This window comes from Crocodylus siamensis, chromosome 3 (assembly GCF_052110815.1).
Source record: "Crocodylus siamensis isolate JL-2025a chromosome 3, ASM5211081v1, whole genome shotgun sequence".
Classification (NCBI taxonomy): domain Eukaryota; kingdom Metazoa; phylum Chordata; order Crocodylia; family Crocodylidae; genus Crocodylus; species Crocodylus siamensis.
In genome coordinates this window covers 120,866,219-120,890,209 of record NC_143397.1, presented here as the reverse complement: position 1 = coordinate 120,890,209, position 23,991 = coordinate 120,866,219, and the positions used below count along the sequence as shown (strand labels likewise).

Sequence of the window (23,991 nt, the reverse complement as noted above, 5' to 3'; positions counted from 1 at the left end):
TGCTCTGGTGTGGTGCTGGAGGACTGGAAGAGGGCCAATGTGATTCCCATCTTCAAGAAGGGGAAGAAGGAGGACCTGGGAAATTATAGGCCAGTTAGTCTTACCTCAATCCTAGGCAAGCTGTTTGAGAAAATTATGCTGGCACACATCCGCAAGGGGCCAGCTGGGGACTGCATGTTAGGGGCAACCAACACGGGTTCATCAGTGGCAGGTCCTGTCAGACCAACCTGGTGGCCTTTTACGATCAGATCACCAAATCATTAGATGCAGGGGTAGCAGTGGACATAGTCTTCCTGGACTTCTGGAAGGCTTTCGACACTGTCTTTCATCCCGTTCTCATTAAGAAACTCGGGGGCTGTGGTGTCGACACCACACAGTCTAATGGGTCGCCAACTGGCTGGAGGGCCGCATCCAGAGGGTGGTAGTGGATGGATCCTTCTCAACCTGGAAGGACGTGGGCAGTGGGGTTCCGCAGGGCTCAGTCCTCGGGCCTGCACTGTTCAACATCTTCATCAGTGATTTGGACGAGGGGGTAAAAAGCACCCTGTTCAAATTGGCTGATGACACTAAGATGTGGGGGGATGTGGGCATGCTAGAAGGCAGAAATAGGCTACAATTGGACCTAGACAGGTTGCAAGGGTGGGCGGATGAGAATAGGATGGGATTCAACACAGACAAGTGCAAAGTGATGCACCTGGGGAGGAACAACCGGCACTATACCTACAGGTTGGGGAGCTCCCCTCTTGTCAGCATAGAGGTGGAAAAGGATCTTGGAGTCATCATTGAGTCCAAGATGAATATGGGCTGGCAGTGTGGGGAGGCAGTCAGGAAGGCCAACCGTACCTTGTCATGCATGCACAGATGCATCTCGAGCAGGTCCAAGGAGGTGATCCTCCCCCTCTATGCAGCACTGGTCAGGCCACAGCTGGAGTACTGCATCCAGTTCTGGGTGCCACACTTCAAGAGGGATGTGGACAGCATGGAGAGGGTCCAGAGGAGGGCCACTCGCATGATCAGGGGACAGCAGGGCAGGCCCTATGAGGAGAGGCTGAGGGACCTGAACCTGTTCAGTCTCCACAAGAGAAGGCTGAGGGGGGATCTAGTGGCCTGTTATAAACTAGTCAGGGGGGACCAGCAGGCATTGGGGGAGTCACTGTTCCCCCGAGCACTGCCAGGAGTGACCAGGAATAACGGTCACAAGCTGGCAGAGGGTAGATTCAGGCTAGATATCAGGAGGCGCTACTTCACAGTCAGGGCGGCTAGGGTCTGGAAGCAACTTCCAAGAGAAGTGGTGCAGGCTCCTACCCTGGGGGTCTTTAAGAGGAGGCTAGATGAACACCTTGCTGGGGTCGTTTGACCCCAGTACTCTTTCCTGCCATGGCAGGGGGTCAGACTAGATGATCTACTCAGGTCCCTTCTGACCCTAGTAACTATGAAACTATGAAATGTTATTTAGAGTAATTATCATTATTTTTATGATAATAAGTATTTTTAATTTATTTTTAACAACTTAAATCCATGCCAGGAAAGATCTCCAAAAAAACCCCTGTCATGGCTAGAAATATCACTTAGTAATTCTAAGTACAGTTAGTTTTGACTTTATGAATGATTTCAATGGAAACATTTTTTGTGTAAAAGAAAATTATTTGAAAACATTAAAATCAAAAGACCATGAGATTTCTAAATTAGAATGTTAAAAAAGAGTTTTCTCTGAGTATTCAGCTGAAAATTTGTGATTTTTTAAAATGATTTTGGCTTTTGTTTTCCAGTGAAGTCATTTTCAATTACTTTTTATACACAAAAGAAATCAACATATTTTACTTCTCTCAGAATTAATATATATTTTTGTGGTGGGCTTGCCAGGCTTCACCTAGCTTTCTGGGCTTAAGAGACTGCAAATACGGTTGGTAGGGTTAAACCCACCAGTCAGAGAACAGCAGAGAAAGAGCCAGGAGAAGAGTCCGCTCCCCTCTACTCCAGAGTGGGGTGGGGGGCAGGAGTGGACCTAATTGGGAACTGCAGCTCTAGCCTCCTGATTGGTTCATTTTCAATCTGGCGGTGGAGCCCAGAAGGGGATATAAGCAGCTGCATGCCAAGCATGCATCACAGTCAGTGACGAATGAAGAGGGAAGGGGTCCCAGGGCCAAGAAGATCTGGAAGAACTCCCCAGTGGGTGTATCTGGGTGCCCAGAAGACCCCAAAAGATTCTGCTGCTGAATAGAAGTGGTGGATGGTGCAGGCATCGCTGCTCAAAGTGTCTGCAAGGGACCGGGACCCTGGGAGCTACAGCTTGGCAGCTCGGGTCTCCAACCCCAGCACAAGGTCAGGCTGCGGTGCAGGCATCACTGTAGAGAGGATCCGTGAGGGACCAGGATGCCGGGAGCTGCAGCACGGTGGCTCAAGGCCAGGCTGTGGAACAGGTGTTGCGGTATGGAGGGACCGTGAGGGACTTAAGAACTTAGGCTGTATGCTGTATACACCCATTCAAATGACTTGGGAGAATTCTCCTGGATTTGTTCTCCTGGTACAAAAACTTACGTAGGAACTCCCAAATGGCCATTTGAATACTGAGCCCCTGAAGACTAGAGAGTTTGCAGTGCTAATGCTGAGCAGCCAGTAGAGGGAGAGCAAAGCACCCTGGGATGCTAGAGGATTGTGCTGTAGCTTCAGTCAAAACAATAAGTTGTATCAACATTTGCTTTCCCAGGAGAAAGTCTGGCAGTGACTTAACCCTGATTGTTCCCAGGTTATATTTCTCCTGGACTGACCATTTTTTGCTCTGGGATTAGAGTTTTGAACATCTGTATATTCATGGTTTCTCCTGGGACAGCAATGACTATCCCTGGAGAAACTGAATGTCTGTATGTGGCCTTAGATACCTAAATGTGAATGCAAGTGAAAAAAAAATGACCCCCTGTTACTTCAACGTATAACCAGAGCAGCATACATAGAAAAACCTTTAATATGGTATATACCATTCAGCATTCAAACAAAAAATGTTAAAACAATAGATCACACAAGCAATAGAAATACTTTTTACTTTATATTTTTTCCTAGAGATAATAGTAGTGTTTAATGAATTTATGCTTATTATGTTAAAAAAATGTTATTTGCAGACAATGATACATAATAAATTAGCATATTTTACATATTTGTTGTTTTATATATTGAATTTTATATTGTTACAGCTTGCTTTTTTTCTGCTTTCCTTGGTGAATAAAGAGGTTCTTATTTACAGAACAGACTAGTAAATATTATAATTTCATAATAACTATTACTAAAGAAGTAAATATAGCTTGCTAAAAGAAATATTAGTATGTTTAACCTAACTTTAAGTGCAGTATGTATTTTCTATTCCCACGTTAATTGTATATTAACATCTTATATAGTTCATGCTACTGCATATATGTGCTATTCCTACTATTACCATAATCAAGGAAGGGAAAAGATCTCATGGTAGAATTTATCTCTACCTACCATATGCCCTGATACAAGCTTCTCATAGATTTTGGGGTCTATCTGTGGATACTCTGGAAAACTGTAAGGTTGGATCCTGAAAACATTCATACATGTTTTTAACTTTGTACATGTGGTCTGATTCAATAAAACACTGAAACACCTTGTTAACTTTAAACAAATCATCCATGCATTCTTATTCAACAAAGCATTTGAAACAGGATAAATTGTAAGTGCCTTTCTGAAATGGGGACACAAGTAGTTGTACTAAAGCTAAAAGTTAAGCAAGTAAATGTTTGTGGTATCTATGCCTAAAATAGATAGCTACATCAATTAGTCTTTATTACAGGGAGAAGGAAAAGTCAAGAAAGAAAGTATTAGTGAATAGAAATGATGATTATTAGGAAAAAGTCTAAAGCAAAGTTTGTGTGTGCGTGTGTGTATGTCTGTGTGTGTATGTATTTATACACAAGCATGTGAGCATGAAATTAAGAGAACAACAATACAAACAGGACATAAGTGCATAGTTCAATACTGTATAAAATGCAGCTATAACAGATTGTAATAAATAGGCAAAGGAAGAATTTTATGATGTCATGGCCTTCACTTAAAATTGTAAAAATAAGTTATTCATATTTTTTTACATAAAAGTTTACACAAAATGATTTTTTAAATAGTGAAATCTGGGTATTAAATCAGCAATGACTTTTAGATTTCAGCAGTCATTGTTATATTTCTTAAAGATTATGGCTGCATATCAAATTCAAAGAACTAGGAAGAAACAGGAATATTACATCATATAGTTACACAGACAGAAAAGACATGCAATATAATATGCAGGCATGGATAACAGCAGTGCAGTGCCCTAGCAATCATTTCCTTGTTTAAAAAAATTAAATACAATAAAAGATGACTAAAAGCAATAAGTTGATACTAATTTTAGATCTATACCCTAGAAAGAACACATTTTTTATGTTTAGTTTTATTAATTTTACAAGTGTATTCTAATACTTGAGATTAATTTCCTCTGTCTCCCTCTATTAACATCAAAAAAGTTATTTATACTGTTAAAACATTACTTTAGCTCTTTCATTCTATTGCAAAATGTTACTGGAATAATATATACTGAAATGTTAAAATATGAATAGCAGACATTCAAAAACAGGTCAGTCTATTAATTATGATAACACAAGCACGTTTTTTGGAAAAAAAAATCTAGATAAAACGATAAAGTTTGAGGAAGCCAAACCCCCAAGCTTAGTTTGATTACAATAAGTTTTTCATGTGAATGGCTGTTCTATTTTGTTCAAAATAGAGATATGGAATATATGACAATACAGATGAAGGACATTTGGATCAGATTAAGACTATATTGGCTTGCAAAATGGGATTTGGCCTGAAAGACAATAAAGACTGTGTGATTCAAAATTAGCAGAAAGCACCCTTTTAGCATTATGTAACTGTTACAGATAATACTCCTTTTTTGTCTTGGGAGGAATGAATAGCTCTTTCCATATTCCTTGTTTAAATATTGGTAACCTCTCTGAAGCAGTTAGGATCTTTTCAGTGCACATCTTCTCTATATAGAGATTAGCCAGAAAAATCCCTTCAGGGCATGGGAAATCTGGGTTCTAGACCCTCCTCAACCTGAGGGGATTTAAACTGACATCTCCTCCTTCCCAAGAAAAGCTCTCTTACTCAGCAAGCTATGGGTTAAGTGGGCTGAGAACTACTCTCTTATAGAAGCTTGGCCACTGTGTGAGAAGGAATACAAAATTTATGGAGCCAGAAAGAGGGAGCCTGACTTTGCACTGTCCTAGAAGGCAAAGGTTTCTTGCCTTTTTTGTTCCCGGTTCAAGGGAGGGAAAGCTATCTTATTGCTAACCATCCTTTTTATCCAGTGACTATTAAATGTAGAAAGAACACTGGTGTCGCGTCTGAGGACCGGTGCACCCTTGACCTGCGAGCCTGGGTCGGCACGACCGGCTGGACGCAGGTGGGGTAAGGTAATTAGGTAGATGGGTAAGCGAGAGGAGTCAGGAAGTTTAACGCATCTTGGTTATACAGAAAGTTTATTTTTACTTACACTACAGGAGATTGTAGCGTAGGGAGGAAGTTGTGGTTGCGCAGTGTAGAAAGAGAAGTTGAGCTGTTCAGTTCAGCTTGCAGATGTTTTCACTGCACAGATTACAAACTGCGTGGTGCAGATTTTAAGGAAAGCATACAGGTAACTTTGATCTGAAGATTTCCATGAGCTCTTGGTGAGAACGAACGAGCCGGCAGAACAGATACACCTGAAAACTTTTACCGTAGGTGGGAAGAGGTCAGCGGCTGGCCAAATCACTGACTATGTCACTTGAGCATGCGTGAAGGTCTCCGCAGAAGGCGGAAATCTTTCCAAAGTTATAGTTTACTGGGTAGCCTATTACAACACACCAGGCTTGAATAATTATAGGACTGCCAATCATGACTGTGAACAGACTCTGTGTGTTCTTAAGTTTCATGCGAGATTGACTGTGCATGTGTTTTACATTCAAGCGGGGGGTGGGGGGTGGATACGGAACTATAATGACGAAATATGTTATGTTAGCCTTTTGACCTTTTTGCCATTGGCATCTGAAACCAAAGACTTTTCTTTGACAGCTGGGAGCAAAAGAAGGGCCCTGGGCTTGGTTCCCCTCCCTTCCAGGGCAATACTCATCTGGTTGAGCTAGGCTTCCTCTCCTGGCCCTGCATGTCTTCTCTTTTTGGCTGCCCACTGGGACTGGAGGATTCTCTGGGCAGCACTTAGTCCATAATATGGTAGGTAGGACACATTACTAGGAGGTAGATATAAATAGAAATTTGCTCCAGCTGATATGTGCCTAGAACTTGGGTCTCCCTCTTCCTGGGTGAGTGCCCTAACTAGTACATTATTGAGTAAAAGGTGAGAGTGTCATTTGCCTCCATTTTTAGTGATTTATACAGGACTATATGCCTTTGCAATGGAAGATGGCTCTATACCCCATCCAAAGTGCCCAAAAATGCATCTTACCCAACTGAAAGTAGAGTTGTATTTGGACCTTTATGTTTAAAGGTGCATTAAACAGAATCATAACATCTAATAAACAGTAACTTTTCTCCTGGAATTTCAGTAAAAAGAAACTGTCTCTATAGGATGTCTGTAGCCAAAAATGTCCATCAGGAACTTCCTGTCAGTTTCTTTTCCTCCAGTATCTCATCTATATTTTGATTTTCACCTTCTTTAGGACCTTACCTTCAGTTAAGTATTAGGAGCAATGTCTAAGATCTCTAAGGTGCCCAAGAGAGAAGCTACAACCAACCACTGGACATTAGGAAGACCAGGTTCTTTGGGTGAATCTGATACATTTTATTAGACTGACTTAAACAGTTGGAAAACAAGCTTCAAGCAAGCCTTTGAGTTCAAAGCCCCTTCGTCAGGCTAAGGAAGTTTCTGCAGTTGGTGTGTGCTCTTCCTGGATGGGATGAAAAGCAAAGACCCCAGAGGCTGGGCTGGTATGCATACAAGACAGGTAGTAAGGGAAAATGTAGACTGAGGAGTCAATGGGTGAGAGACAGGCTGGGGGTGGGAAGAAGGGGGATGAATAGTGGAGATGCCTGGGTAGTCAGATGTCAGGCAGGTTATAATGTGTCATAAATCCAGTGTCTATATTTAGTCCATGATTTTTAGTGTCCAGGAGGTTGATGAAGTGCAGTGCATAGGTTTGTCTTTGGGAGGTGTTTTGTAAGTTTCCTCTGAGGATCAGGACTGAGAGACTGGAGAGAGAGTGGTTTTCTTGTGAGAAATGTGCCCCCACAGGTAACTGGGCATTCCTGTCTTGGATAGATTTCCGGTGTGTATTCGCTCTGGTGCGCAGTTGTTGTTTGGCTTCTCCTACGTATTTTCCATCAGGGCGTTTGGTGCATTGGATGAGATATATTACATTTCCGGAGGTGCAGCTGTAAGATCTGGGGATGCTGATCGCTCTGTTGTGGAGTGTAGTGATTGTAGGGGTGGTGGAGATGTGTTGGCAGGTTTTGCATTTCTTGTCATGGCACGGTCTGAATCCATTTGGTGTGTTCATTAGGAACTTGAAAATAAAGGAGGCTCATCAAAAATGGTGCAAAAAGCAGCATGTTAGTTGCAAGCTGAAAACTTGCACTTATAAAAGGGAAGGAGAGTGCATGTTCATAACTACCATGGTTATCAAACTACCCCAATTATTATCAGTTCATTTGGCACATCTCTCCATATAACATTACTTTGGAAAAGGTTTCTATATTTTTGCATAGGCATCATGTAAAAGAAACCATTTTATAGCTCCAGGAGGTGCAGAGGGGGTCAAAGGAAAATAATCTGTTTTTATTTTGCTGTAGAAATTAATTCTAATTTCTGTAGCAATTTATAACAAATTCCTGGACATTAAAAATGCCAAAGTCAAAGTTAAAACTCTGTGCATTAGTAGTTTTGGAATGAAAATTAAAATGTGCTGCCACATTTTCAGTCCAAGTCATTATGTTTTATGACTTAGGTTAACATTGCGCTATAAAATATAGTAAATAACTGTTAAAAGCAGTCATTTGCTCAGGAATATTATGAGTTTAATTTTTGGATTGGTTGAACCTTCCATTAATATTTTTCCCCTGAATACATGGAAACTTTCTGCATTTTACTGCTTTACTTTTAACAGGGGTTCCACCATACTGACCGTGGAGAGTCAGCATTAAAAGTTTGTGCATAAGCTTTAGACCTCAAATGAGCCAACAACTACTGTGTTCAATACAGCTGCTTCTGTTGAAGAAAGCTGCAGGAAATAAGTACATTTTTCTGTTTTGAACTATTGGCTCATAGAAATATCTCTGCTTGTCCAAAAATTGCTCCATGATAGAGGTCTGCCTCATTCAGTGTCTGAATTCTAGCTCATCAGTGTAATGCAAAATCAACCTCTGCACAATACAACTAGTTTAAGCAGGCTAAGTCTAATGTCTCTTAAATGCAGAGCTCCCCACATCTTCCTTAGCAAACAAACATAACAGTAATCATAATTAACAAACAATATTAACATAATGAAGAATTTCAAATATTTATAACTAAATATATCAGCTAGACCATTGCTAGCTGGTTAATACATTTCAGAAGTGCTATGTGCTGCTGTGTGGACTTGCAGATCTCTTGAAACATCACTGTGTTGTCAAGGGGTAGAAAATCCATTCATTCTGGTTTTGCCAGGCCCTCCTTAGAAGTATCTGTGGATAATTTCATTTTGCTCTTGCTGTCATAGATCTAAGGACGGCAGTATCATTAACTAGCTCCTTTGGTTTCTTGCATTCTTTCTTCTTGGATTTGGCAGACATGTCCATGGGACACCTTTGCACAGATTCCTTTCAGGTAGCTGGTTTTGGCAGCTACATTAGACAAAAAATTCCCTATGCAATTCACCATCCCAAAGAATCTTTGAACTCCATCCTTTCCTTTCAGGGCAGACAACTCTGTGTTGGTGATGGCCCCAGCCCTATCATGGCCTCTTTGTACCCTTCATGGCATCACCTTCTTGGCCACACATGTTATTTCAATTACAAAGATATTTTACCTGTTTTGTTCCAGCTTTTTCCAAAGCTGATCTCAGCCTTTCATCCTTCTCTTCTACTTTTTTACCCAGAGAAAATCTCTTGTGCATGAACCTTACTATCCTTTGTATCATCAACAGTTTCTTGAACTTCCTTGTGAAACATTGTAAGTGTAGAACTCTAATGTCTCTTAAATGTAGAGCTCCCCACATCTTCCTTAGCCTAAGGTAGAGCAGTATGTCTCAAAGTGGAAATTAATAAGTACAAATATGGGCTGTTTTCATAAAGGCATATGCCAGAACTCTACTGATCCATCAAGAGTTGGATGATATATGGCAAAAGCCATGTCTCCCAGAGTGTCTCCCTTTGAGGACAGTGGAAGATGTTTCCTTTTTACACATTCATTTAGTTCTTTTGTGTCTGTTCATAAGAGTAGGATATCCCCCCCCTTTTTTTTTACAGTGACTAGTGGATGTACCCACCCTGTTTGTTTTTCTACATACTGTAAAATTCTCAGAGCAACAAGTTTCTCTAGACTCAACCTTACAGTGACATGAGCTTGCCAAACCATACAAATAGCAGGATGGGTGGTATTTTTCAGCTCGTAGAAGCACAAGAAATTATGATTGGAAGGAACTGCAAGAGGTCATCTAGTCCAACCCCCTGTGCAAAGCAGGATCATCCCACCCAAGCTTTGCCTAGCCAGGTATTAAAAACCTCCAAGGATGGAGATTTCACAACCTGTCTGGGTAACTTGTTCCAGTGTTTTACTACCCTCCTAGCGTGAAAATTTATCATAACATCTAACCTAAACTTCCCTTGCTACAATTTGAAACCATTGCTCCTTATTTTGTCATTTGCCAGCACTAAGCTCCATCCTCTTTGGAACCACCTTTCAGGTAGCTGAAGGCTTCTTTTAAATCCTGCCTCAGTCTTCTCTTCTCTAGACTAAATAAGCCCAGTTCTCTAAGCCTTTCCTCAAAAGTCATGGGCCCCAGCCATCTCACCACTTTCATTGTCCTCTGCTGGACTCCCTCCAATTTTTTCACATCCTTTCAGTAGTGGGGGGCCCAAAACTGGACACAGTACTTGAGTTGTGGCCTCACCAGTGCTGAATAGAGGGGAATCATCACTTCCCTTGACCTACTGGTAACATACTTACCAATGCAGTCCAGTATGCCATTAATCTTCTTCAGCAACAAGGGCACACTGTTGGCTCATATTCAGCTTATTGTCCACTGTTGCCCCTAGGCTCTTTTAGGCAGAGTGGCTGCCCAGCCAGTCTGCCCTCCACCTGTACTGGGGCATGGGATTGTTCCGTCCTAAGTGCAGGACTTTGCACTTGTCCTTACTGAACCTCATGAGATTCCTTTTGGTCTAATCCTCCAATCTGTCTAGGTCTCTTTGAATCTTAGCCCTACCCTCCAGTGTATCTGTTATTCCCCACAGCTTGGTGCCATCTGCAAACTTGCTGAGGGTGCAGTCTCTGCCATCTTCTAGGTCATTGATGAAAATGTTGAAGAAAACTGGCCCCAGGACTGACCCCCTGGGGCACTCCACTTGATACTGGCTGCCAACTAGACATTGAGCCATTGAGGACTACACTCTGACCCCAATGACCATCCAGTTTTCTATTCACTTTACAGTCCATTCATCCAACCTGTACTTCCTTAGCTTGCCTGCAAGCATGTTGTAGGAGACCATATCAAAAGCCTTGATAAATTCAAAGTATACCACATCTTCTAGTTGCTCCACATCCACAAAGCCAGTCACCTCACCACAGAAGGCATTCAGTTGGGTCAGACATGGCTTGCCCTTGGTGAATCCATGTTGATTGTTCCTAATCACCACAGATCCTAGTTTTCTCTGATGAGAAATCCAAAATTCTCTGATTTAGAAAACAAACCCCAATACACATAATATATAGTGTTGTTTTGTTTTAATCATGGAAAAATGTGGATTTGGAGGGGTCTTTAAATCAGAGAATTTTAGATTACTTTTTTTATTCAGAGAAAACTAGGATCCCTTCTAATCACCTTCTTTTCCACCAAGTGCTTAGAAATGGATTCCCCGAGGACCTGCTCCGTGATTTTTCCAGGAACTGAGGTGAAGCTACCAGTCTGTAGTTCCTTGGATCCTCCTTTTTACCTTTCTTAAATATGGGCACTATATTTGCTCTTTCCTAATCATCCAGGACCTCTCCCACTCATCATGAGTTTTCAAAGATGATGGCCAGTGGTTCTGCAATCACATCAGCCAACTCCCTCAGGTGCATTCTGTCTGGCCGCATGGACATCCAGCTTTTCTAAATAGTCCTTAACCTGTTCTTTCACCACTGTTGGCTGCTTATCTGCTCCCCAGACTGTGGTGCCAGGTGCAGTAGTCTGGGAGCTGACCTTGCCTGAGAATACTGAAGTTAAAAAAGCATTGAGCAATTCAACCTTTTTCTGCATCCTCTGTCACTAGGTTGCCTTCCATATTCAGTAATGGACCCACATTTTCCCTGATACTCCTCTTGTTACTGACATACATGTAGACACCCTTCTTGTTTCCCTTCATGTCCCTTGGTAGCTGCAACTCCAATTGCATTTTTGCCTTTCTGACTTCATCCCTGCATACCCAGGCACTAGTCTTATACTTCTCCCTAGTTGTTTCTCCAAGTTTTCACTTCTTATAAGCTTTCTTTTTGTGATTTAGTTTATTGAAGAGTTCCCTGATTAGGTAAGCTGGTCATCTGCCATACTTGCTAGTCTTCTTGTACATCGGGATGGTTCGTTCCCAAAGTCTTAGTAAAGTTTCTTTAAAGTACAGCCAGCTATTTTGGACTCCTCAGACTGGCTTCCCAGGGGATCCTGCCCACGAGTTCCCTGAGTCAGTTGAAATCTACTTTTCTGAAGTCCAGGGTCCTTACTCTGCTGCTCTCCTTCCTTTCTTTCCTCAGGATTTCACACTCAATCATCTTGTGATTGTCACTGCCCAAGTTGCCATTTACTATTATATCCCCCACCAATTCTTCCCTGTTTGTGAGCAGCAGGTCAAGAAGAACATGGCCCCTAGCTGGCCACTACAGCACTTGGACCAGGGAGTTGTCCTCAACAAGCTCCAAAAACTTTCCGGCTTGTCTGCAAACTGCTCTATTGTCCTCCCAGCAGATAGCAGGGTGATCGGGAAAAGGTAGCCAGGGTCTGTGGTTGGGAAACTTCTGCTGGCTGTTTGAAGAAAGCTTCTTCCACAACATCCCCACAACAGCACCCTTGTCGCTGTCCCCTCTGACCCTAACAGAGACTTTTACCAGGCCTATCTCCAATTTCATACTAGAGCTCTGAGCAATCATATGCTTCTTTTACATAAAGTGCACCTCCTCCTCATTGCAGTACTCTGTCAAAATCTTTCTCTATCACCAGAATTTTAGTGTTCAAAATCTTCCTTAGCTGTTGTGGTCCCCTGTTCTTCTCTTGAGTAAACCCTTTTAATGAGACCCAGGGCTTGACTTGTTTTTAACACCAGAATGGGTGCAAAGATTTGTGCTCCCCCTGTGATGTAATAGGAAGCCAGAGGCTCTTGTTACTTAAGGAGATGCTACAACAGGCTTAGCTAGCTGGGTTGAACTGGCAGCTGAGTGAGGGCTAGCTTCTGAGAAGCAAGCAGGCCAGTAATAGTCAGGATAGAATCTACTCCCAGGGGAGAGACTATCCTGGGAGCTTACTGTGTAGGGCCAGTAGCTGGGCAAAGACCAGCTAGTTGCTAGAAGATAAGCAGCTAAGGGGTAGACATTTAGTCAACCCAAAAAAAGCAGATATGATCAGCTGAGCTAACCTATAGCAGAGAAAGTAATGTTGGGTCACCAGGCCAAAATGGAAACCACTGTGGGTGGCTGGAGAGTAATCTAATGGGAAGAGGTTGGAGGCACCATGAAACCATTGGAGGCAAGTGCCTGAAACCAGGCAGTCATTCTGGCTCTGTAGGCTGCATAGAAGGGAGCTCCTGAACAAGATGGATATAGGATACTGACTGATGGACCCAAGTCATCCTAGAGAGCTACAAGGGACAGGCTAAGGGGGAGCTTATAGGTTGCAGGGAAATAGTGATCTAATGTGAGGAGGATTTTGTTGTACAGTCATTGTACTTATGTTTGTTATGATTGTTTCCTGGAGGACTGGGTTGTGGCTACAGGTTAGGTGTGGAGGACACAGAGACATGCTTGGTAGGGCATTAAGTAGCAGGCAACCTAGCTAGGCATCTGGGATGCAGAGGGCTGAGAGGCAGGTGTGAAGTGCTGGGCAAGATTGGGAGGGCTAAGGCCAGGGTCAAGCAGCCTAGCCTGGGGTCAGGGACCCAGAGGGGTGTGAGCTGGTGCATAATGAGGCTGGGAGAGAGAAGGCCAGTGGAGGCAGTATGTCCTGGAGTCAGAAGACTGGTGTAGCAAAAACAGTCCAGCCTAGGGCCAGGAACCCAGAAGGCTGGAGGCTGGGATATGGTTACAGTAGCCATGTGAGGGCCACAGGCCCAGAGAGGAGAAGGCTGAGGTCAGAGCAGGCTTAAGCCAAGGGAGCCTAAGCCTGAGGAGGGATTAGGGCCAGGGGCCCAGAGAAAACAGAGCCTTGTCAGGACCAGAGGCTTGGCAAGGTGACTGGAGTGTGATGGATGGGCCGAAGGGCCCCGTGGACAACTTAACCTGGGCATTTTCTAGGGCTGCCTTATTTGGCATAGCACGTGCAGCTCCATGTTCTTTTCCTTTATGGACTCCAAATTTGAGCTCTAAAATGCCTTTCTGATGTGGACCTGCTGTTTTGTATGGATTTTTTGTATAGATTTTTTTTTCTTCTCATGCATGCAGTGTCAGCACAGTTTCTACCATTTATAAACTTCAGGATGGCCAGATAACTTCTTGGCAAATTCAAGTTGTTTTGGAGTAATCCAGTAATCTCTGGGCCTGCCTCCACTATGGCAATAATGTGTCTGGCCACAGTGTTCCCAAGCATATCCCAGTAATACATGCCTGAAACTGAGAAGATGCTCAGTAAAATCTCTTGATCTTTGGCTTGGTCAAGAGCTGGGGATGGCCTCACTGGCATATTTCTGGTGTAGAAAAGCTTTCTGAGGATCATGATCCCAGTCATGACCTGGTATATTACCAGGAAGACAGTTGGCCTACAAGCTGGACACTGCAGTTGTCTAGTGAAATCCACCCTCTTGACAGTTTCACTGCTAATGCCAATCTTGCAGAGTAGCTGCTGGGGGCTTCTGTCACGCCAAAGTCTGGAGAGCAGTATCTTCCCAAAGGGGATATGGTTCCAGTGTACACCAGCTAACAGACTGTGCCAAGATGGGGGACATGCAGATTGCAACATTCCCCACCCCTGAGTAGATGTGACTGAAAACCAAAGAAGGCACCATTAGAACTCTGTTGGATCCCTTGAAAATGCTTCAGAACCAAGGTGTCTGAAACAAACATTTTAGGCTTAATGAATTAATGTTTTTTTTATAAAACTTTATTTTGCAGGGCAATTTCTAGCTGACTGACAGTAATGTTTAGCCAATTGTAAAATCAGGGCTGTTCATTTTGTTCTTGGGCACACAGGACCACTGGAGTTTATTTGTCCACATAGGCCATGTCCACCCTGCAATTAGAAGTAGGATAGCATCACTTGTAGATATATCTGATGTGGCTTGATTACAGTTAACTTGGGTGTCAAGAGCCATGAAGCTGCAGCAACACAGGTTTCAGTGTGGGCTTAAGTAGCCTGACCAGGACCCAAGTATGCCTGACCAGGACTCAAGTGTCTGTGCTATGATACATAGGTAAGAACACCCCATTCACACAAGTGAAATTTAACGTTCTGCAGAGGGCCTGGACGTAGACTATGGATCACTTAAATTCCACTCACATTCTCAAAATAAGGCCTGAATGGGTGTTAAATACTACATGTAATCGTAGCATGATTATAAAGTGATTATTTGTTACATAAGCTCTTGTGTTACAGAAGACAACAGGTCAACCTGCACATCAGCTCTGTCTATTTATTGGCCTATTTACAATTTCAATAAAAGTTCTTATCCTTTAAGAATATTTCTTCTTTTATGTGTATAAATTGCCTTTTAAAACATGACATGTATTTGTACTACCTTTGCTCTCTCCTCCGTACTTTCAGGCCAGTGCCTACAGTGCTGCATTTGATGCTCTTTGAACCAACCTATAACATGCTGGCGTGATTTAAACTCAGCTTCAGCTCTTCTATGTTCAAAGTGAATAAGTGCTTCCCTTTCTACCCAGAAGACAAATGAATCCTTGCAAACTATATTTGCCTTTGATGTTTGACCTCTATAACTTAGTTACAGTATCTCTTATAAGAAATATAAACATACACAGATCATCACAATTTCTATATAGCTGATATGTAAACCTTAAACTGACAACATAACTGTTACAAGAAATTAAGGGCCCTGCTACATATTCAAATTAAAGCTGGATAGAAACTTGGAATTACAGTTGTTACACATCTTCAAATACTAACTTCAAGCACTAATTCAATTCGGATTCATCCCGAATCAGGGACAGTGATTTGATTTGTCGATTCATATCACTGTCTCTGATTTGACCTGGCCAAATCCAAATCTGAAGATTTGATGCTAATTCAGAGAATCAGCGATTTGCCCATAGACACAGCTTTAAAAGTTTTTTTTCTACATATCTTGAGGTAGCAGACACAGCTTGTGATTGCTGTGATGCTGGGGCAGATGAAGCATCACACAGGAGCAGGGGGAGAGGGGTGCGTGCTCGGCAGTGAACCCAGAAGTGGACCAAAAGTACTTCTGGTTCACTTCTGGGTCCTCTGAGAAATGCAGTGGGGGGATTCCCATGCCATCCTGGCTTGGTAATCAGCCATGAGAGGACCCTGGGTGCCCCCCACAGACCCAGGAGGCACTAGTTGCTGAGCCTGGGGGGTGATGGGAGGCCCTCCAGCATGTTCCCTGGTGGACCCAGAAGTGGACCGGAAATACTTCTGGCCCACTTCCAGGTCTGCTGCCAAGCATGCTGGGGAGCCCCCTGTGCTTCTGTGGGACAATCCATGTGCCCCAGCATCGCAACATTCATGAGCCACCTGCTACCTAGAGGTACGTAGAAAAAACATTTAAAGCTATGTCTATGTCCAAATCACCAAATCTTTCCAGTCTCTCTGAATCTCTCTCAGAGGGTTCTTATTCAATTTGGAGAGATTAATGGGTCCTCTAATTTCATATGGATTTGGAGACTTAACCACCGAATTGGCCGAATCTCCACTGAATCAAATTGGGGACCGAAGCTTCACACAGCCCTAATAATTACTGTGCACATGTGGCTAGTCTAAATTTATTGTATGATTAACCAGTTAATTGCATAATATATGTAATGTGTGGCAAGAGCCTAAGTGTATGTAATTGACTGATCTGGGTTAAAGTGATACTATGTTAATATTGTAGGGCCAATACAACTATGAAGCTTGAGATCAGGGTTCTGATCCAACCAAAAGGTATCAGGGAAAGGTAAGGAATGGAGTTTCCTGCTCTAGCTTGGAAATCATAATCTATTCCATTAAACAGATATCTAGGTGGACTCAGGCACTTACATGTAATCCTAGGCTATCCTGCTCAAGTCCCTGAAAAATGGATGTTTGCATTACAAAAGTAGGTGTATTAACATTTTTTCAGGGACAGAAGCAGGGTGGAATGTGATCCTTACTTAGGCACCAAAATTCACTTAGGCATGTGGCCCCACATGTTCTTGATGTCAGCAACTTGGACAGACCAACTGCAGAATGTTGAGATTAGTGTTCTGGATGCAAAGTAAAGGAGATGATTTCCAATAATTTAGTTTAAAATAGATTAATTTCTCATTCTTTTTATGTAATCAGTTAATAAATTAGTTCAGCTAAGGTTAAGATTGCTTTGACTACAGGATATACTAACACAGAGGAACTCAAGGCATTACAGTTGTATCCCTGCCTGCTTTGGGATTGGACTGGAATGATTTCTTATAGCTTATTTTTGATTGTGACAAACTTGCACTCCCCTTGCACAAATTAGGGGTTGCTGGCCAGCTGGGATGGCAGGAATAGAGTCAAAACTTTGCTCACCACTTACCTACTTATTCAGGACTGTTTGAAGGGATAGGCAGACTAACCCTACTTTTCCCCCCTGTCCCTGACACAGGATGTGGAGACTGGGAGAGGTCATCCCCTTACAGTGACATAGAGAAGACATGTTCACTGATATAGTGAATTAGAAGTGAATATTGTAGAATAATAATGGAATGTGAATTTCAAATTCATAATAATTAATATTCAGAAACTTTATCTGGACAGTTGCATTCATTTAGTCATAGAACAGAAATATACCTTGTGACCTATGTGAAAAGCTCAGTTTTCCATTATTGTAGGCTTTCAGCTAATTTCTTGTGATCAAGCTATAGATATAAATAAATCCCATACAGTATTCATTGATTAATTTCAAATAAATACATTTGGGGAAAATAAGGACCTATTCACAGGCAATTTGCAAATAGAAAAAGAGGCAAAAACTATTTGAGAATGTATTCCTTATTAATAATTTTCCCAGTTATACATGAGGTCCTATTGTTAGGAGTATCAATAAGTTATATGCTTTCTCCGAAAACCTTAGAGAAGCTTTCTCATAAAAATTAGGGAAACTTGGAGCCAGGAGTGCAATTCACCAGCTTTAACTGTGATTGAGTAACCTTCTTCAGGATCCACTCTCTTCATGTGGGATGAGGAGAGGGGGAGGAGTGATCTGCTTTCTTCAGCAAGTTGAAGAAGACTAGGAGGGAGGCCATGACCAGCTTGGTGAACAGAACTGGGGGAAAGCCACTGGTTGAATAAAGGGATGCTGAAGAAAGCAACAGTTTTCTACTGAGAGCTCTACATGGGCATGTCCAGAGGACCCAGGCACCATGAAGGACTGCCTGTAGGAACAAACCTAGACCCTCAGGAGTGATGAGGGCCAGAAGCTGATGGAGGAGTGGACCCAGACCTGCTGAAGGTGTATAGGAAGTAGCTGCAGGAGGGCCACCTAGGGGTTGGGATGGATCAGGGTCTCCTAGCCCTTCTTTACAGGAAGGTAAGGGAGGAGCTAAAGAACAAGAGGCGCATAACACTGCTGAACTTTGACTATAAATTAATGGCCAAAGTCTTGGCCTAGCATTTTAAGTCTGTTATAGGTGCAGTGATCCACAAGGACCAGTTGTGCACCATGCTGGGGCAGCAGGTCCATGAAGCCCTGCTGCAACTGTGAGATATGCTGTAGTACTGTTGGAAGATGGGGCTGGATGTTGCTGTAGTGAACCCTGACTTGGAGATGGTCTTTGACTGAATGTTTCACTAATTCCTGTTTGAGATGCTGAAAAGATGGCCTCCCTGCCAACTTCTGTCACCTGGATAAAGACACTATACATGAAAGTCAGCAGCAGGGTTCTAGTGAAAAGTTTCCTGACTGCACCTATTGCAGTGGAGTCAAGTATCTGGCAATGCTGCTCACTCTCCCCAATCCTCTTCAACCACATACACGATGGGACTGCTAGCCCAGTGGCTCAGGTGAGATCCTGGGATCAAAGGTGGGATCAAAGTCCTGGAGCAGCTCTGGACCAGATTCGGACTTCTTTTTGTAGTTCATATGACTCTGAAAAACCACTGTAAGATGCAGAAAGTGGTTACAAATGCCAGGCCATGTGGCAATATATTTTCTAGAAGGACCTGCAGAAGGAACACAAGCACTTGAATTGGCAGATAAGCCACTGGGCACTCCCCATGTGGGTGCTGAAGCAGAGAGGGACAGAGATGCTCTCTGACCTGCCCCAGGCAAACCTACTGGTGGAAGGAGGAGACAATTAACCACCTCCTTTGGAACTGTCTGTATACCAGGGAGGTGTGGAGGAGAGTAATCATACTCTCTTTATGATGGTGACACTGGTCAAGACCCTGACCAGAGAGGTGGTGCTGTTCAGACACCTGACCAAGCAGCAAGTGACCCCAACAACCTACTTTGACTAATTAATGTCCTGCTTCAGAAATGTCCTGTGGAAGACCAGAAACTTACTCATGTACAGGCACATGAACCTTCCAGTGGAGGACTGTTAGAACTGGAGTGAGTGAGCTGCAGGTGTATTACATGAAAATAAGAGAAGATGATGAGAAAACATTGTAGGACACATGGAAGAGAAGAGCCAAACCACAGATACACAAAATAATATAATTCCAAATAACTGATTAAATCATAATCATGATTATATTATTGGTGATCCAATTAATTGAGCCCAGTAATAATTGTAAGTCTTTTTTCTCAGTTTGCAAGAGTTACTAACGTGACTCTTAAATATTTAAAATGAAGAATGAGTTGAAAATATTTAAAACATTTTTGGCAAGTGATTTTTGTATTGTTGCCTTTCTAACTGAGATGTCTGGATTTGTGCATTTTTCATGGTCTTCATCTGAATCCAGATTCCAAATGCTCTGTCAAGATTTAAAACCCAGGAAATAAGTCCATTACTGTTCTCAGTAGGTGCCACTTATGTGCCTCTGCATTGCATCTGTCAGAATGAAATGGCAATCATAAAAATGTTTGGTCTCATCTGTGTGATGCTTCTGCATGGTGAAGAAAGTAAAACGTTAAACCAAAGCAGCTACCAATATGTTCATTATACTGAAAACCCAAAATCACGTTTTCTAAATGAGATGTGGTACATTTGCACATTGCTATGCACATTGCTGTAGTGACAAAAATACTGTGTGGGTGTTGGCAAAAGTGAAATTTCTACTGCTAAGCAAAGGTTAGAATAAAGAATGATGAAAAGTGCAGAACCCAAGTGATATGCTTTCCATTTGACCCTTTATGTTCCTATTATTCTGAATCTGAGTTGCAAAACCATTCAATTTCTTTTTTAATCCTGAAATATTGTGTCCAGATAGGAGTTCACCAACCAAAAATAATAATAAAGATTTCTGAAATTAATTTTAAAGCCCTCAGTTACTCCCTAAGTATTACAATATCTAAGTAAAGCTACCTCTTGCTTCCTGTGTTTAATTGTGAACTTTATAGGCTTTGTATATTCAGCCTTGTCTGATCTTTAGTTATGGTGTTGTAGCCAGAAAGCATAGAAGAAGCAAGAAGTAGTAGTAATAGTAGAAGTAGTAGTTAAGATGCTTTTAACTCTTTGTAAAGAAAAGATACTAGCTCCTAATACCAAGTTATACATGGTAGCAGCCTGTTATGGTTATTAGACACTTCTTATTGTAAGACCCTATTTCATTTGTTTATAATTATCATGTGCTTAAAAGTTCAATTTTATATGCTAGATGTCTGCCTCAGGTTGAACTTCTCTGGGAAACCTTCAAGAAGAACAATTCAGCTCTTTCTGAGATGGATTTTAGAGAACAATTCTGGAGACTAGGAATTGGGGTGTTGGTAGAGAAAAGGACCATAAATACAAGGAGACTGGAGCTGATCCAGTAGGGAAAATGGAGGGGTACTTGGAGATTTGACAAGGAACAGAGGGAAGGAAAACTGGGACTGGGAGTCATGGAAATGGAGAATATGGATCGGGAGACAATTTGAGCCTGGGGAAAGAAGGAGAGAGATCATCAAAGAACTTGGGTTGGGGATGTTTAGGGAATGACTGGACAAAGAGACTGGGAAAGGAAGTGGGCAAGAGAATATAGGGTTGAAGAAAGGTGAAAATAAGATTAAGACTGGCTAGACAAGGAGACTCAGAGTGGTATGAGATGACTTTAGTATTACAGACCATGCATGGTAGATACTTTCTAGACTGACAAGAAGAGACAACACAAAGACAGAAACATGTTGGAGAAGACGGGGTAGAATGAGGCAAACTTCTTAAGAAAAGGTAATTAGATAATGTCTATTGGAGCACATTCTTCTTCAGAGCCTGGTATTGGGGCAAATCCTCAGCATTCCTCCACTATCAGACAATATCTGTGACACCCAATAGCAAAATGTCTCATTCCATCCAGTATTGGAGGATGAAAACTTTCCAGTGCTGTCAGTTACTTTATTTCAAGTGACGCATCTCATCCACAAGGTTGGCAAAATGTGGATGTTGACATGATTTCACATCATAGGCTTTCCCCCTCTATTTGTTTTTTGTTGTTTTTTGTTTATTTAAAAAAAAAAACAATTATGTATAAAACAACTAGAGAAAAAGAAGTAATGAAGGTTGCTAAATTAAGCCCTCAACAGTTAGGAAATGAATGCCAGATTAAGGTTTTCAAGAACCTAGAACATGTTCCCCTATGCATATGCATCACGACACAAGGTCAAATATAATAACAACTTAGGAGCAGATCCAAAAAGGTCTTAGGCATTTAATTTCCACTTGAGGTACAGTTTAGGTGTTTAAGCCCAAGTGGGTGATCTATAAAACTCTGGGTAGTCCACAGTAGCCCATAGGTGTCTATGTCTATGATGATGATGATCTTCATCCAAAGATGCTGCAGGAATAGGCCAGTGTCATAGCGGAGCCATTGGCATGGCTGTTAGAACACTCATAGCGCTTGGGTCAGGTCCCACAGGACTGGAAATGGATCAATGTGGTCCCTATTTTCAAGAAAGAGAGGAAGGAGGATCTGGCTCCTTTAGACTGGTTAGTCTCACCTCTATCTTTGGGAAAACCTTTGAAAAAATTATAAGGATCGTATTTGTGGGAGTCCAGCAGGAAAAACAATGCTGGAGGGCAACCAGCATGGATTCATAGGTGGTAGTTCCTGCCTGACTAACCTGATTTCTTTTTACAATCAGGTGACAAAATGCTTAGATGCAGGAGTCGAAGTAGATGTAATTTACTTGGATTTTAAGAAGGCCTTTGATACACTATGTTGGGGGTCTTTAAGAGGAGGCTAGACATGCATCTGGCTGAGTTCATCTGACCCCAGCGCTCTTTCCTGCCCAAGGCAGGGGGTCAGATGATGATCTACTGAGGTCCCTTCTGACCCAAACATCTATGAATCTATGTTTTCTCATGAAAACAGACATCAGCACGTAAAGTTCAGCTATTGTACATGCTTAGAACTGCCACCATCTTGACTGAGCCCAATGTTAAGGCATCAAAATCCTGACCAAGCAGTAAGCTACTGGTTAGAGCATAAGATTTTACCCTTTTCTCTGGTACAGAGCTCCTGTCTGTTGCTGAGCAAGTCATATAAATGCAACATTAAACAGGTTACCACTAATATTTTTTCCTCATTTTCTGAGTATCTGACCTGACAATCTGGGATCTGATTAGTAGAATGGCTGAATGAATAACTGAAGTTAGTGGGAGATGTGCTTTGCACATTTAAAATGCTATATAACAGGGGTGCTCAACCTTTGGCCTGCAGGCCAAATGCAGTCCACAGAGCAATGGTATTTGGCCTGTGGGGCTCCCCACAGGTCAGGAAATTTGGTGGTAGGGGAACGATGACAATCGTTACTGCCACCCTCCCATGCTACCAAATTCCCCAGCCCACTTGGCTTGACCAGGGCTGGGCCATGCCCTCTTTCATCCCCTTCCTCCCTGCACAGCAGATTCGGGTCCAGGCCATGCCCTACTTTAGGCTGGACCAAGCCACACTCGCTTCACCCTCTGTGCTTGATCAGATCTACTGGCTCTGGCCCACAGAGGATCTAAGTACTGACCATCCAACCTAAGGGCAAAAAGGTTGAGCACCTCTGCTATATAACAGTACTTATTTCCTGAAGATTCAGGGGCTAAGAACCTCAAATTGGGCGGAGTTGATGGATGTTTCTGATATTAACCTCATTGTGCCTCAGTTCCTTATCAGTAAAATTAGGTTTTATTGGCAATTATTTAAGGTGGCTGCATTACCTGTGATGGTGAAAGTATGAGTACACAAGTATTTCCTTTATAATAAAATATGTAGAATACCACAGTGCTTTAGATGATGTATATACCACATATATGGCATAAAACAATCTTAGAAGTGCTATGACAGATTTTGAATACAGGTGTCAGGACTACAATGGTTTTATGTATTCTTTCTAAGTGAAAAGCAACCATTCTTTATTTCCTAGAATATCCTAAATAAGTTACTAACGTTCTTTTCTTTACTTGAGAATTCACAGCTTTTTTTCATGTGAAAAATGTTGCCAAACTTTCCATGGGTAAAAGCAAGTATGGTGGGCCTTACTGGAAAGTTGACAGCCCACAGATGTCTTTTCTGTGGGTAAAGACATCATGAGAACTGCACCTAGGAGAACTTCACTGTTATGACTACCTGCAGGTGTGCCCTTTTTCTCTTGCTTGGAAGCTCTTTGCCAAAGAAACAGTGTTTCTTTTCTGCTTTGCCTCAGGTAGCTGGCCTGGGTTCAGCTGCCTGAGCTCTGTCAGCTGCAGTTTCTCTCCTTTAAAGTAACAGGGAACCCCAAGCTTTTTGTTACCCTGTGTCACCGCACCCACTCTGGACCTACCCTTGGAGATGTCTCACAGGATGTGAATACCAAATAAATAAGACTGTGAATGTTAAACAAGTAGAATAATGAATTAGTTAAAATCATAAAGTTATAGTATCTTATAGCAGTAGAACTGGATGGGACCTTGAGAAGTCACTTAAACCAAACCCCTGCCTGAGACAGGATCATTCCTATCCAAATCTATTGTCTAACCTGTTAGCAAAACTATATAGTCAACCCTGACACAACTACAAGACATAATGCCCTAATCTGTCACAGATAAAGCAGGGGGACAATGGCAGTCAACATTTTGCTGCTACCAAGTTTATGGAAAAAAAGCCTGAGAGATCCAAGGAAGAGGAACATGCTTCTCCCTCTTCTACTGCAACCATTATAGAGGAAGGCAGAAACTGCCCCCAGTCTGTACCAATGTGAACATGAGGTTAAAAAAAATCACTCTTCACCTAAAGGTATCAAACACATGGCCAAGGAGAATATATCACAGTATATAGA

At 42.2% G+C, this 23,991-nt stretch overlaps 1 long non-coding RNA gene across 1 annotated transcript in view; it reads right to left on the bottom strand.

The window, feature by feature from the left end:
- Window positions 1-7,335: 7,335 nt before the first annotated feature.
- The window catches only part of LOC149868747 (uncharacterized), a 33,911-nt gene continuing 17,255 nt past the window's right edge, over window positions 7,336-23,991 (bottom strand). The window contains exon 3 of the long non-coding RNA XR_016441022.1: window positions 7,336-7,547. This is a non-coding gene — a long non-coding RNA (uncharacterized LOC149868747). The remainder of the gene's footprint in view (window positions 7,548-23,991) is intronic.